The sequence below is a fragment of the Pituophis catenifer genome, unplaced genomic scaffold (genome assembly GCF_029215685.1).
Source record: "Pituophis catenifer annectens isolate HBS135680 unplaced genomic scaffold, rPitCat1.0.hap2 SCAF_1, whole genome shotgun sequence".
NCBI classification, from domain to species: Eukaryota; Metazoa; Chordata; class Lepidosauria; order Squamata; family Colubridae; genus Pituophis; species Pituophis catenifer.
Window position 1 is genome coordinate 121,802,639 of NW_027256881.1, and position 16,414 is coordinate 121,819,052.

Sequence of the window (16,414 nt, forward strand, 5' to 3'; positions counted from 1 at the left end):
CATTTGAACCCAGTCAGAGGCATCCATATACTGAGAGTTTTCGCTCTCCTACAAAAGCAAACCAGCAAACCTCCTGTAGTTGCCATTTTGCAGAACACGATTCTGATTGCTTTTTTAAAGCAAAACCCTAAGAGATTGAAGTTTGCTGTATTTAATAAGAGAGCTTTAAATGGAATCTTCTTAGAGTTGAACCTAAAAACAGTGGAGTCAGAGCCTCAGGCATTTGCAAATCATTTGTTTTAATTATTTAAATATAGACATGCGCATAGGCAAGTATATGTACAATGTTATTTTAAAATATTTTTAGGCCAACTTCTTCTTTAGATGGTTGATATTCTGGTCACGTTCTTTTGAAGCCTCTACCTCTTAGAGTTAGTCTTAAGCGTCTTTTGTGTTTCCCAAATAGCAGAAGCAGGAAAAGTATTGTCTTTCTTTTAGCCTTGGTCCTTTAGCCAGAGTTAAGGGGAGGAAAAGAATGAGGTTAAAGCAAACGCTGGTTAAAGACAATAATGATGGCATTGTGCTGGTTGAGTAGGGGAAGCTTGGCTAGAGAGAGAACCTTAATTGGGTTTGGAAAATAAATAAGTAAGTAAGTCACAGAAAAATGTATGGGTAAAAGTAAGGAAGAAACCTGGCTTTCCTAGAAAGCATTTCCTAAGATTTTTTTTTCAAATTTCTTTCAGCCTGAACTTACATCACATTCCACTTAATAATGCAGGATAAATAACCTTCCCAGTAAGGCTTGCTGACTATTGATTTAGATGAGTATTGACTTGAATAGGTTCCCATTGTTTTCTCTTGCTGACTTTGATATCCAGGGCTTTGCTTCTTTTCACAGAGGTTTCCGTAAAATGAGAGAATTCCAATTAAATATCTCTTGGAGCATTTTTCATTCTAAGCCAATTACCCACCCTAATGCCTGTGTTATTCCACCAGTTCTAACTTTAATGAGCATAGCAGACCAAATGGCATTGTAATCAGCTGGCACAACTATCTGCTTCAGTTTGATGCCCTGCAGTATGGAGGGGAGAATCACATGTGTTTTCTTTGCTAACTCTGCAGTAAAGAAGGTTCTTGCCATCTGTATTCATTAACTAATTTCGTCAGACTCTTTTCCTAACCACTTTCCTTAGCTTGTGAAGTTGATGTTCAAATAAATGTATAATATTCCATATACTGTATACCTATAGGTTGTTTCACAAACACACCCCAGGGGAAGGTATAACGTTTCTATTTATGGGTGCTTGCTTGTTTAAGACATACCTTACTTTTCTGGACTGGTAAGCACTCGGGGAGACAGACAGAGAGAGGGGAGGAGGGAGGGAGGGAGAGGGAGCCGTCACTGCTCACTCTGCTGAAGACCTTCAACAACTTATGGACAGTTTTAGCAAGGCCTGCCAAGACTTTGGACTAACAATCAGCCTGAAAAAAACACAAGTCATGGGTCAAGATGTGGATTCATCTCCCTGTATTACAATCTCTGCACAAGAACTGGAGGTCGTCCATGACTTTGTGTACCTCGGCTCAACTATCTCTGACACTCTCTCTTTAGATACTGAGCTGAATAAACATATTGATAAAGTGGCCACCACGTTTTCCAGACTTACAAAGAGAGTATGGCTTAAGAAGAAGCTGATGGAACATACAAAGATCCAGGTCTATAGAGCCTGCGACCTCTTGTATTGCAGTGAGTCTTGGACCCTTTACGCATGGCAGGAGAGAAAGTTGAACACCTTTCATATGAGCTGTCTCCGACGTATTCTTGGCATCACCTGGCAGGACAAAGTTCCAAATAGCGCAGTCTTGGAACATGCTGGAATTTCTAGCATGTATACATTATTGAAACAGCGACATCTATGTTGGCTTGGGCATGTCATGAGAATGGCTGATGGTTGAATTCCGAAAGATCTCCTGTATGGAGAATTAGTGCAGGGAAAGCGTCTCAGAAGGAGATCACAGCTGCGATATAAGGATATCTGCAAGAGGGACCTAAAAGCCCTGGGAATGGACATTAATGACTGGGAAACCTTGACTTCTGATCATTCAGCTTGGAGGCTAAAGACGCAGCATGGCCTTCTCCAATTCGAAGGGACACTTGTTTGGCAGGCTGAGGCAAAGAGGCCGTCCTGGAACCAGAGAAATCTGGGGGCTGGGCAGGGGACAGAATGTATCTGCCCTCAGTGTGGAAGGGATTGCCGCTCTCGAATTGGCCTTTTTAATCACACTAGATGCTGTTTTAGGACCTCGATACCATAGTCTTTTGAGACTGAAGGATGCCAATGCAAAAAAAAAAAAAGCACTCAGGGAGACAGACAGAGAGAGAGAGGGAGGGAGGGAGGGAGGGGGAGAGAGAGGAAGGGAGGGAGAGGGAGGAAGAAGGAGGGAGAGAGAAGAAGAAAAGAGAAAGAAAGAAAGAAAGAAAGAAAGTGCAGAAAAAAAGAAAGAAAGAAAAAAGAAAGAAAGAAAGAAAGTGCAGATTAAAATAAATAATAAAATGAGTACTAATTATTTTGTAATAATCAAAAACTTGGTTAAAGAGAGATGTTTTGCATATTTGCTAAATATGCTAAATATAATTTTTTTGGACTATAAGATGCACCATAGTTTTTGGAGAGGAAAATAGGAAAAAAGCTGATTGGCGGATGGATGGCCCCCTGGAATACCCCCAATCAGCTGTTTCTAGAGGTGAACTTTAGCGACAGGTTCGTTGGTTGTGAGCTCTGCGCCTTGCTTTTTTTTTAGCCTCTGAAACCTCCCTTTAAGAGGCTTTTTTCAGCTTCTGAAACCTCAGTTTCAGAGGCTGGGCGGGGCTACATTTGGTGTATAAGACTCACCCAAACTTTTACCCTCTTTTAGGAGGGAAAAAGGTGTGTCTTATACTCTGAAAAATACGGTACTCTCCACTCTCTTTAAGTGAAGGCCCAAGGCAATCCTCAAAGAAATATGTGCCAAAGGGTTATACATCAGTAGTGGGTTCCACTTACCTTCGCTACCAGTTCGGAACTGTGAGCGCACGCTCATGCGCAGTGCTTCTGCACAGAGCATCCATGATGATGTCCAAGTGGGTGCATGGAGCCTCCCGCCACCACCACTACTGGTTTGCCCAACCCGGGGAAACTGGTAGAAACCCACCACTGGTGGACACAGTGCAGGAAAAGCCTCCCTCTCCCATGCCAGAAAGATGGACTATCATCAAAGACCTTCTCCTGCAGTTAAGAACCTTCTCCTGCAGTTCTTAACAAGTAAACAGGTTCAAGTAAACCAGTGATCTTCAATTGTCCCCCTGTTCAGAAGAAGATTTCTTTAGTAAAGGTTTTCCGCCTTTTTTAGGAAATGGGGAGTACCCCTCCTATAAGTAGGCTTTATCACTTTACTTCAACTATTAGGCCAGTTTTTTGCTAAGTAAATAATAATAATAATAATAATAATAATAATAATAATAATAATAATAATAATAATAATAATAATAATAATAATAATAATTATTATTATTATTATTATTATTATTATTATTATTATTATTATTTTATTTCTATACCGCCCTTCTCCCGAAGGACTCAGGGCGGTGTACAGCCAATTTAAAAACACAAGACAAAACAGTGGTTAAAAATTAAAATAATTAAATAGATTTGGCCCGATTTAAAACCCCGAAAATTTAAAATACTCCAATTTAAAATTATTATGTTGATAGCCCAGCCTGGCGGAACAACAGGGTCTTCAGTGTGCAGCGAAACATCCGGAGGTCAGAGATCTTACATATTTCTGGGGGCAGTTCATTCCACAGGGCTGGGGCTCCCACAGAGAAGGCCCTCCCCCTGGGTGTCACCAGCCGACATAACTTGGCTGATGGCATCCTGAGAAGACCCTCTCTATGGGAGCGAACTGGCCGGTGGGAGGCTATTGGTGGCAGAAGTCGGTCTCGAAGGTACCCGGGTCCTGTGCCATGGAGCGCTTTATTTTTCAATTATTATTTATTTTTTAATTATTCAGCCATTGAGGAATAAAGGTCAAAGATGCAGTTGGCCTTCATATCTCCACATGCCCTGTCTACGTACTCAATATATCCAAGACAAAGTATCCCAAATAAGAGAAGTAGTTGCTGAGTTTACATCCTTAGAATGTAACAAACTGAAACAAGAACCATAATCTAAGTTTACTGTGTCTGCAATGAACAATTCAAATTGTTCATAGCATATCATCAACAATTTCAGCGTCCTCATCCCAAACTTTTCGTGAAGGAAACCCCACACAGTCTGGAACAGCAATACCAGTCTGTTTGGTAGAGCACAGGAAGAGAAGTTAATGCTCTTGGCTGCCACTACTGATAAGTTTTGAATTACTGGCATACTTACAAAAATAACAATTACCGGTTCCCTTCCAGTCTTCCAAGAAGCAAAGGGAAAAAAATAGCCATGCTTGTTGTTTCTACGCAACATAGCTGGAATCCTGAGCCATGCAGCAGATGGTGGGGAGAAGGCTATGGAGCTCTCAATTCTTGAAAACTGACATGGCAAGAACAAACAAAATGGCTGATTTTATCGCCAGTCACGTCTGTTGAGGTAAAGGCAAACTCTAATTGTAGTTGTCCAAAGGAAGAGAGGTGGAAGCTATCCACATAACATGCTAAGATATAAAGTGGTTTGACTGATTGGAGTATTATGTGTGAATGTAGCCAACTGTAAGCCTCCTTTAGTTGCTTGATAATTGGATGGCCCTAAATAATGAATGAATAAAAAAATGGCTTGTTTCATGGTCTCAATGTGGATGACTATTTGCTGAATAGAAGGAATACAATTCAGCAAATTACAGTCATGCAAACCTTATTTTAACGTTATGTGGGAGCCAGTCACTCTCTCACAGCCAAACCCACCTCACAGGGCAGTTGTGGAGAAAATTGGAGGAGGAAGGAGTATTAGGTATATTCCCTGCCTTGAGTTTCTTATAAAGTAATAAAGATGGGATAAAAATCTAATAAAAAATAGTCTAAGATATTGTTCAATTCATGCACTGCTTGAACTGAACATCCCAAAGCAATTTAGATATTATCAGGATCGAAATCATGGGTGAGACACATTAACATATATTCAGAGTAGCTCTCTTATATTTTTATCAATAGACTTCTTTGCTTTTGCTACCCTGGCTGTTGATGTTATGCTACATTATTTTAGTTCAAGACTTGTATTTTTCATGTTCAGTCATGTTCAGGAACAGATCCGCAGAGGTGAAGATGTTATTTTTTGCTGAAAATAGTTGCTGGCTTTTCTTAATATTTTTTATCATTGACAAGAGACTCATCAGTAGCAGGGTCGAGAATGAAAGAAATGACATGTAGGTTTTTAGACTGTTGAACCAAAGTCTCTCAAGAGGTGAAAATAGGTGTTCACAATATGTTGCCATCTAGAAAATCAGTGTGACTAGATTTGATTATTATATTTAGCAATATTCACTTTAAAAAACTATACATTAAAAAATAGTTTCTTTTTACAGTAACTGTTGGGACGTCAAGAAAATGCCCAGCTTTTTACATCATCTTTTCCAGGTTACCTTTACTATCGGTTTGCAGCGGGAGTGTGCATGCTTGCTTTGCAAACGTGTGTGCTTCTGCGTATGCTCATAAGCTTATGCGCAGATCCCCCATGATGATGTCGTGACAGGTGGGCAGAGCCGCCTGCTGGTTTTACTACCAGTTCTATAGAACCAGACAGAACCAGGAGCAACCTACCACTGACCTTTTCATTCATTTACTTAATAGGTCATGCAGTATGTGTATCTATATTATTGGACAACAATGGATATGCATTTTTTATGTGTGTTTCTTTTTCTGTGTGGAAAATACATTAGTCTGGTCTGGTCTGGTCTAGTCTAGTCTAGTCTAGTCTAGTCTAGTGTATCCATGGGGTTTTCTTGGCATATATACTGTAGATATAATATATTCTAATGACAGAAAGGAAGAGGAACTAAAGACCCTTTTGATGAGGGTGAAAGAGGAAAGTATAAAAGTTGATGTAGGAGATGACCAGGCTCAGGCCGAAGGAGGGGTCAAATGTGTCATCAGTCATGAGTCCGTTTGCACCCACAAGAGATCTAAGTCCAGCCCACCCTGGATTCTTATCTGCTGCCAATTTGCTTGAACCATTAGTAGTTCAGATTCTTGTAGAGAATTTAAGCTTGCAATAAATCTTTGTAATCATTTGAACTGCCTGAATCTCCTGATTTCCCTTGCGCTTGACAGTTGGCTTGAAATTCAACATTTTTAAAAAAAAGAAAACCTATGATCATGGTATCCAGCCACATCACTGCCTGGCAAATAGAAGGGGAGGAAATGAAAGCAGTGACAGATTTTATTTACTTGGGCTCCAAGATCATTGCAGATGGTGATTGCAGCCATAAAATTAAAAGACACTTGCTCCTCGGGAGGAAAACTATGGAAAATTGAGACAGCATATTAAAAACAGAGACATCACCTTGCTAACAAAGGTCAGTATAGTCAAAGCTATGGTTTTCCCAGTAGTAATGTATGGCTGTGAGAGTTGGACCATAAGAAAGGCTGAGTGCCAAAGAACTGATGCTTTTGAATTGTGGTGTTGGAGAAAACTCTTGAGAGTCCCTTGGAATGCAAGGAAATCAAATCAATCTATCCGAAAGGAAATCAACACTGACTGTCCTTTGGAAGGACAGATACTAAAGCTGAAGCTCAAATACTTTGGCCACCTAACAAGAACAGAAAAAGAAAACCTGATGTTGGGAAATATTGAAGGCAAAAAGGGGAAGGGGACGGCAGCAGATGAGAGGGTTAAATAGTGTCATTGGTGTAATGGACATGAATTTGATCAGACACTAGGAGACAATGGAGGACATGGGGGCCTGGCGTGTTGTGGTCCATGGGAATCACAGGAAGTTGGACATGACTTAGCAACTGAACAATAACTATGTACTGTGTTGTCTGTGTAATCATTAATATAGGTTTTATGATTTGGACTTCATTCGCTTCTTTCTTACATATATCTTTGTAGTCCCATGAGAAACATGCTACTCATCAAAGTAGATCAGAACCTGGTAGGTGAAATATTTAAAATCTTCTATGTTTTTACCCTTTCAAGATCTCATATTTAGCTTTTATAACCATACTTTTTGAGTCAAAAGTAAACACTTAACACAAAGCACTCTGATTATAAAAGTTAGAGAGAAGGAGAATATGTCACTTCCTAATTACAATGTTTAGAAAAAAATATAGTAACATGTGGATAACAGAGCAGCTGACTGACAGTTCATGTATAATGATTACAACCTCTAAAGCAAATTCACTTGGTAGAATATAAACATTTTTGTTAGGCGGCTAAAATTATACAGAGAACAGTTGGATGACATGGATGTTGGAAGAGGAGATCATGCCAATCTTGACATCTCCTTTTCTGTTTGACATGTTTAATAAAGTGATTTTGTTACAGAAATTACAGACTTTTTTTTTTTAAAAAAAGCTAAAAGTCTTGCCCTTCATCAGTAAATAAAGAAAGTGATATTTATGTCAATGGAAAGGCAAGCTGTTCCATTTTGCATTGCTTAACATATAGACATTTATTTTGCTTTTGCTTTTGTGAGATCCTCAGTCAGAGCTCAGCTCAGCTGCTGTAAAACAAACTTTGCTCCCCAAAGTCTGGTGCATTATCTCACAGAACTATTTTTGCTTTGTGGTATACCATATTTAATAGAAGTCATTTCTTGTTAGTGTAAATTCCTTAGAGTTCAAGATTAACAGCAACCCTGTAAATTCAGAGTTTCTCAAATGACCAAAGGCCAAATGTGTTAAACCCGTATCTTAACAATATTGTCGAAGTGCTTTTCCCCACCACTTCAGCTTTCCTTAAAGCTGGCTTCCTTCCCGTAAATATAAATTTACTTCAGGTATTGTGACAACTTACTGACAGTATTGATTGTGGCTTCCAAAGCTCCCCGGGAGATTTCTTCTAGATGTTTAAGAATAAGGGCCTTACAAATGAAAGAATTTAAAGACCAAAGGCAGCACTGAGATGGAATAGTTGCGGTGCTGCTTCTGCACCCTAATGCTGTTGTTGTTTTCTGAAAGCATATAAGGAGCACTGTTTTTATCAAATGTGGTACATAAGTGAATTAAATTTATATCCAGGAATGGGACCTCTGGGAAGAGGATTAGACAAAATAAATTTCTGAAGAGTTGGACTGGTCTTCCAATCTTAGGAATTTCTAGCATCAGTTTGATATCTCTAATCTGAATTGATTTGTCATTTGCCTGGTTGCATGGGGAAAAGCTTGCCATCTTTATCTTATTAGCCCAAGTTTTACTCTGTGTGGAAGGGAAGAATAACACAGATGGAAAAGGAAAGCAGTCATTCTTAGTGATGGCAGCTCTGTTGCTAAAGGAGGTAACTTACTAGAAACTTGTTAAATCCAGTCTAAACGCATTTCTGAATGAAATTCAAAATATTTGCAGTAACAGACAAAAAGTATAACATTAATTTCTGTGTATAAATGCAAAAATAGAAGAATAGATTGAGGTGAATTTGTTGCTAAAAAAACAACAACAATGATAATGCATGTTAGACTGAAAGAAATGGTACCAGTGAAGTAGCAAGGCAAAACAAGACCACACTGTAGTAAGCTGGGATGAGAATCAAGCCAGAAGGAAGGGTTACTTCTCAAGGAAAAACAAACAAACCAATACTGCCTTTTTTCCCCTTAGAAATAACTGGTCAGTGCATGAAAGCAGACAAGATAAGATAAGGGTCGATATTTAGAAGGAAAGCTAACACTGTAATAAATGAAGGGAAGGAGAAATACAAATAACACAATCCCTAGCTGCAGCAGAAAAAAAATTGAATTGTGTTACCTGGGACTTTCCTATTAACCCTAACTCTAACCCCTTGAAAATTATTAGGGCTGTATTAATATATGCCTTAACCTGAGCTCCTTTTCACAAATGTAGACACATAGCTGAACCTGTAAGATGAAAGATGGGAGGTCTCAAATCTTCTTTCACAGAAACCCTTTGCGCTTTCAGATCAGTAGCTGTGTAAAGGTGTTCCAGGTTGTATATGTGTAGAAATTTCTTTAAAACGCACTCCAAAATACATATTGTATTAGCGCTGATTTTCAATACCCACATCCCATCCAATGTATAAAAACCTGGCTGATTGAAGTAGTACCTGGCTGATTATATTGTTCCAATCTATTTAGATGGAACATTGCTGCTCATGAGTTTGGCTGGGTAAACTGCAGCTTGATTGCCAGTGAACAATGAAGTAAAAAGGCAACTGAACTATGGAAGCATAATAACTAACTGAAATTCTCCAGCAGAATTTCCTGATCATCAAAGCTATCTTGCCATTCTTTCAAATTAAGGTCTTTATCTCAAAGAAATGTCCATTAATTCCTGCGCACTCTATGACCAGGCCAGGGGTCAGCAACCTGTGGCTCTGGAGCCACATGTGGCACTTTCACCCCTCTGCTGTGGCTCCCTGTCACTCAAAATATGCGTCATAACCACCAATGTGCGACACCCACCAGCATGCGATTTATTGAACTTTTCAACCCCCAGTAGGCCAACCATGGATAAATCCAAGAAAAGAAAAGATTCAGAAGAAAACAGAACATTTAATTCAACTACATATGATAGTTTTGTGGCCGCTCAAGAAATAGTCAGGCATGGGAAGGGTTTTGTGGCTCCCGGTGTTTTCTTTTCTGTGGGAAATGGGTCCAAATGGCTCTTTGAGTGTTTAAGGTTGCAGACCCCTGGACCAGACCATCTTTAATCTGATCTTCCCTTCTATCAACTCCTCCTGCTCCTCCTCTCATCAAAAGAAACATCACCATAAGCTTCAGCTGGTGCAAAATGCAGCCACGCGGGTTGTGATGGGAGAATCCCGATACTCCCATGTTACACCCCTCCTGCGTAGCTTGCATTGGTTACCAGTTGCCCTCCGGGTGAGATTCAAGATACTGGTGATGACCTATAAAGCCCTACATGGCTTAGGTCCAGGATATTTGGCACCTACAGCTAGCAACGATATCCCATTGCCCGGTTCGCGCCCATAGAGAGGGCCTGCTCAGGGTGCCATCGGCTAGACAGTGCCGGCTGGTGGCCCCCAGGGGTAGAGCCTTCTCGGTGGGTGCACCCACTCTCTGGAATCAACTTCCCTTGGAGCTCTGATTAACGCCTGACCTTCGCACCTTCCATCGTGAATTAAAAACTTGGCTTTTTAAATCGCTTGACCTGGTCTGATGGGGGGTTTTAAGGGTTAAAATTTAATTTTTTTATATTTTAGATTTTATTTTGTATTGTGACTTGTGTTTTTATTATTGTGAGCCGCCCTGAGTCCATTGGGAGATAGAGTGGCATATAAGACGAATAAAATAAATAAATAAAATAAATAAATAAGGATATCTTCTAAAACATATTCAGCCATCAATGTTCTTGTTCAATAGTTCACAAAGGACTATTTGTGAGCTGGTCAGTACAACCTTTGACATTTCAAATAGTAAGATAATGTAAGCCAGGACTCAATGTGATCATGATTAATAGCCCTATAGATACCATTATTAGCAAGAACATATAACATGATTTGAACTCAGCACTTCCAGCTCACAAAATGCAGACCTCCCCATTGTATACTAAATGCTCCATTAGCTCAGTTAATGGGAATGGAAAGTTCAATGTCTCTGCAAGTTCAGATAATAAGAGAACAGTGCATGTGAGGAGTCTAATCAGGTACATTCATGTTTTCCTTAATTACGGCATTTATTTCTGTTCAGCGAGGGGTTCTTGTAAGCTTGCTTCTATTCACTTATAAAGGGAACTTTAGCACTTAAAACGGCAAAGCCACAATTCTTGAATATGCTGCAGTTTATTAGCTGCAGAATTAAATCTTTAAGATTATTTCTGCAAGCGTAGTTGTCTAGATTTACTGAGGCCAAGGCAAATATGTGATTGGAGAGTGTCATTTCCCAATCCCTCAAAAAACAGACTGAAATCAATCAGCCTTCATTTTTATTTCTGCTGTTTTGAAAAAAGCTGAAAGCACATAAGGAGGACCACTGCTTGCTTCCAACCAACCCAGAGTAGAGTACTATTAAACGTCAAATTCAATTACCTTCCTCCACACCCACAACCACTAAAGCAGCAAAAGTGCCCTGATTTCCTTTCCAGAAAGGAGAGAAATAAAGTAGATTTCTAGTGGATTTTTTTCATGTTTCTAGTCCATGCTGTGGGCATATGGTCGTTTATTTGAACTACAAAAAAAGCTTCCAACTGACAAATTATCTTTCTTCCTGCTTTTAAAATCCTGCTGCAACTGTGAAGGTGAAACGATAGCCTATTGTTATTTTTACAACCAGGCACTTTGCACTGGACCTCTGACATAGTTGCCTGCTCCTTGGAGTGAGGTAGTACAGGATACATTTTAAAGTGGGGATTCTCAACTTCTGTTTGGAGGAAGATTGCATTATGCGGTGTGGCGTAATGAGGGCTACAATTTAAAAAGTAGATGACTCATTTTAGGAAGGAGGCTGAGATGTTAACCAGATTGTTTAGAGCAGGGATGGGCAATTAATTTTCTCAAAAGTGGGACTGTTATGGAGAGCTGTAAAGGTGCAGAGGCATGCATGCCCACACATATCTAAATTAAAAAAAAAATAGCAATTCAAAAGAAAAGCAATTTATATGGGCCGGACAGGAACAGCCAAAGGGCTATATGTGGCCTGGGAACCATAAAATGCCCAGGCCTGCTCTAGACCAGGCCTGCTCTAGACCAGTATTCCCCAACCTTTCTGGCTTTGCAGACCAGCGGGAGAGGGGGAGGAGAGAAGGAATGGTTCTACACAAGTGGCTGGCAAGTGTGTGCGCCAGGGGTGAAATGCTCCTGGTTCGGACCGGATCGCTTGATCCGGTAGCGATGGCGGTGGGTGGTTCGGAGAACCGGTAGCAAAAATCCCTGTGCCCCCCACCATGCCCAGCTGACCCACACGATCATCAGAGGCTTTTTTTTTTTTGTTTAAAAGCATTTTTTCTACAAGCTCTTCCGATGATCAGAGGCTTTTCAAAGCATTTTTTTCTCCAACCTCTTGGCCAAAGAGGTGGTAAAAAAAATGCTTTGAAAAGTCTCTTACGATCCCAGCTGAGTTCCCTGATTGGCAGAGAGGCATTTTTTAAAGAGCCTCTCTGACAATCCCAGCTGAGTTCCCTGATTGGCAGAGAGGCATTTTTAAAGAGCCTCTCTGATGATCCCAGCTGAGTTCCTGATCGGCAGAGAGGCTTTTCAAAGCATTAGAAAAAATGCTTTGAAAAGTTTTTTTTTTTTTTAAAAGTTGGTCATGCCCACCCAGTCACATTACCCCCCCCCCACCAAGCCACGTCCACAGAACCGGTAGTAACAGATTTTACATTTCACCCCTGGTGTGCACCCACAGCTTCATTTGAGTGAGCTCACAGAAATGGGGATACACATGCACACACACACTTGCCCACAGCTTCTGCAGCCTGGTTCTGAATAGCTCATGGCCCAGTAGTGGGCAGTGGTCTACAGGTTTGGGCCCTGCTCTAGAGGTTAAAAGATCAGGCTAGAAACTGGGAGCTCATGAGTTCCAATCCCATTTTAGGCCTGAAAACCAGTTGGGTGTCTTTTGGCCAATCACTCTCTCATCCCAACCCACCTAGCAGAGATGTTGGTGTGAGGAAAATAAGAGGAGGAAGGAATATTAGGTATGTTCGCTGCCTTGAGTTATTTATATAAAAGAAAGTAGTAAAGACAAGATACAAATAAATAAGTCCCCTTTGGCAAGATGGGTACCACACAAATTTGATAAATAATAAAATAAATAAATCTGCATGGTTTAAGGCTCTTATTCTGCTTCTTAATACTGCCCCCATCCCACCCTACAGAAGGACAGTGGGAGGGCGTTTAAAGCAGGGATACATGTTCTAAATAAAGTTTATTAAAAGGATGGTGAAAATCAAAGCAGAAGGTGACAAAAGGCAAGAGTTCTCACCAAAATGAAAAGACTACTTATATACGCTTTGCAGAGTTATGTTGCTGTCAAGAAAAGGTAATTGTGGAATGATATAAAGAGTTCACATGAAGCTGCCCTTAGAACTATAGCTAATATTGTTATTTTTAATTTAGGAATCTAATGCCATGGGACAGCTAAGTTCCAGATATGTGCTCAAAATTTTCTTTGAAATTCCCTTCTTGGCCAGTAGGATAGCATGGGGAAAAAAACAAGTCTTAAGCAAGTGAGCGGGTGAATCACAAACTTGGTTGTTTTACCTGTATACCAAAGATATTTTATCACTTCTTCTTTACCACAACCAAGAAACTCTCTTGCAGGAATTTTATTCACATATGTACACTCCCTTGTTGCCAGTTTGCACGGGAAAATAGTTTTTATAACACCCAGGAGTGCCTACAGATGTAGCTTCCATAATCAGGTTCAAACCCATGTAGACATTGTATATCAAATCAGTGAAATGGGATTCATATGTTATCTGATTTGATACAGCAATGAGGCAATAAAACATCATTGGGAATTCCCTCTTTCTGTTAATCATAGCAGAAGGAAGAAAAGTAGATATTTCCCTGCAGCTACACCAAATCATAGAGGAGCTTCTTTCTCCAACCCCATCCCAGAATAAAAAGTACAATAGGACATGTTGTGGTATATGGATTTGCCCAAATGGCTCCATTCATTTTCACAGTATGGTTTGTAGACTAGAAACAGAAGTTACAAAAGGCACAAAATTGGGCCAATTTAAAACTATCTTTCTTTTTACCCACCCTGCTTTCCCTGCCTTCCTTAAATGAAATTCTTCATTATCTATAAAGAGCATTTCTGGCTTCATGTCTCCTTATTTTGCCTGACCTACAAGATTAGGAGTCTGTGGCTGGCAAGAGTATCTGCACCACTTAAACCACCCTTCATGAGGCCCAGGCTGTTCTCCTTCCCATCATCCATCAGTTAAATACCTTCATTCAGTTCTCACTTTATGTCTCACCTATCTTTCTCTAAACTCAAAATTAGTACACGAGGGGTATCCTCTCATTTTATAGTCCAAGAAAAAGCTTGTGACATTGGTCTAGCTCAGCTGCAGACCATCCCATTGTCACCCATTGATGTCCATGAGCAAGTAGAAAAGTGAACTTATATCTTCTTGGTCTTACCCCAACATCTTTTTCCAATTAATGGCCAATTTGTAATGTTTAGTTTATTAATCGTCCTACAGTTATTACCATCATAGTCTCCCCCCACACACACTTAGTATTCCTATCATCTGGACTACTGTAATGCTCTCTACATGGGGCTCCCCTTGAAGAGCACTCGGAGGCTCCAACTGGTCCAGAATGCGGCCACGTGGGTGGTTATGGGGGCGACTCAGCGCACCCACGTAACACCCCTCCTGCATGAGCTGCACTGGCTCCCGGTGGTCTTCCGAGTGCGATTCAAGGTGTTGGTCACCACCTTTAAAGCGCTCCATGGCTTAGGACCGGGGTATATATGAGACCGCCTGCTGCCAGCAATAGCCTCCCACCGGCCAATATGCTCCCACAGAGAGGGGTCCTCAGGGTGCCATCGGCCAGACAATGCCGACTGGTGACACCCAGGAGGAGAGCCTTCTCTGTGGGGGCACCAGGCCTCTGGAATGAGCTGCCCCTTGAGATTCGTCTCATCCCCGACTTGCGTACCTTTAGCCGCGCCTTGAAGACCCTCTTGTTCCAACAAGCCGGCCTGGCCTATTACGAATTTTAGAATGGGTGTATGTGTGTTTTAATCTATGGGCCAAATTTTTATATATTCAATTTTAAATTGTTTTAAATTTTGTATATTTATATGTTTATATAAACATTTATATGTTTATATTAAAATATGGCTGTACACCGCCCTGAGTCCTTCGGGAGAAAGGCGGTATAGAAATCTAATAAATGCTAAATGCTAATGCTAATACTTCATTTTACTTTGTGTCTCATTGCTGCCCAGTTCTCTTGTCTTCTGTCTCATAATAATTCTGAAATTATTATGATTTCATAATAATGAAACCTTTGAAATTATGTGAGCTCATGTACATTACATAAGGCATTATCTACATTTGTAATCTCTGAACTGAGCTGTGCTCTTTCCATTCCTATTTTCATCAACTTTCCAAACATCTTGCTGCAGCTGGAAGGCCATTCAACATGCCCTTGAAATATGAATTCATAGAATATGAATACAAGAGATTTCCATAGAAGAAAGTTGCCCTTCATGCCTCAAGATTGCCCTTCCCCTCTCTTTTTGCATACTGAATCATAAAAATTGGGAAAAGGTGCAACACATTTTGGATTCAGGCTGTTTTGCCATTTTGAGCATCTCACACATAACACAAAAGTTCTGTGTTCGGGGAGCTTTATTGTGAGATCACAACAAAAGTTGTTGTTTTACTTCAGTTGCAGAAGAAAACCATTCTGAACAGCAGAGTTTTGAGAGTTAAGGTTCTAAAAACCCTAAGCCTTTCTATCTTAAAACTTTTTCAAGTGGACTGTTTCAAGTGGGAAAGTTTGATTTAAAGTCTGGAACAAAATATTCAATTTGTTTTTAAAAATATCCTTTGATGGAACAACCTGATGTAGAGTATTAAAATATAGTTTTTAAATGGACTTCTTTTGTTCCAAGCTCAAAGCAAAACACACTTCCTATTTGGAGCATTCCCCTGTGAGAAACCGAGTTTGGTTGCAAGTGCTATGATGTCAGAATTATAGGAGCTGCTAAAACTAAAAATGATTTACAGCAAGATACTATACCACTTATCATATTCAGCTTCATAAAAAAATAATTAACAAGTTTTCAAAATTATGCAAGGAAATTCTCAAACAAAATTCAAACACAAAATTAGAGGAAAATATGTAGACACTAACCAAATTCGAAATCTATATTTAATCTGGTGTGTTCTATTTGTTTTGGATCTCATATTTCTTGAAATTTGAGGCCCAGTTCACATGTCATTGCAGTCAACGAACTCTCTGGACAACTGCAGCCCTGTCTTTTAGATTGACCTCCTAAGGTATTGTGAAATTAAAAGTATGTAACATAACTGAACACTATTTTAAATTCCTAGTGGAAGCGCCTTTTTATTTTACTTGTGTTTTTAATCCAGGAGCTAAGCATAACACACACATACAATGGAGTTACTTCCTGTTTATGCTTGATCTCTTGATCTCTTGCTCTTTTGATAAGATAACTAGAGAAAACTTCTTGTTAAGTGAAAATAATATAACAAATAACAATTTTCTATATTTTCAGTTGCACGTATAGCATTCAAAGAACTTGGAGCTACTCTAAGGACTATTGTGTGTGGTAACTTAACTCAAAAAGAACTATTATGTATGGTAACTTAACTGTAAAGTAGATTGCAGGT

The 16,414-nt window shown here is 39.8% G+C and overlaps 1 protein-coding gene across 1 annotated transcript in view; it reads left to right on the top strand.

Annotated features, from left to right (window-relative positions):
* EYS (eyes shut homolog) overlaps positions 1–16,414 on the top strand; it is an 871,663-nt gene that overhangs the window by 424,682 nt on the left and 430,567 nt on the right. The gene's annotated exons all lie outside the window — the stretch shown is intronic.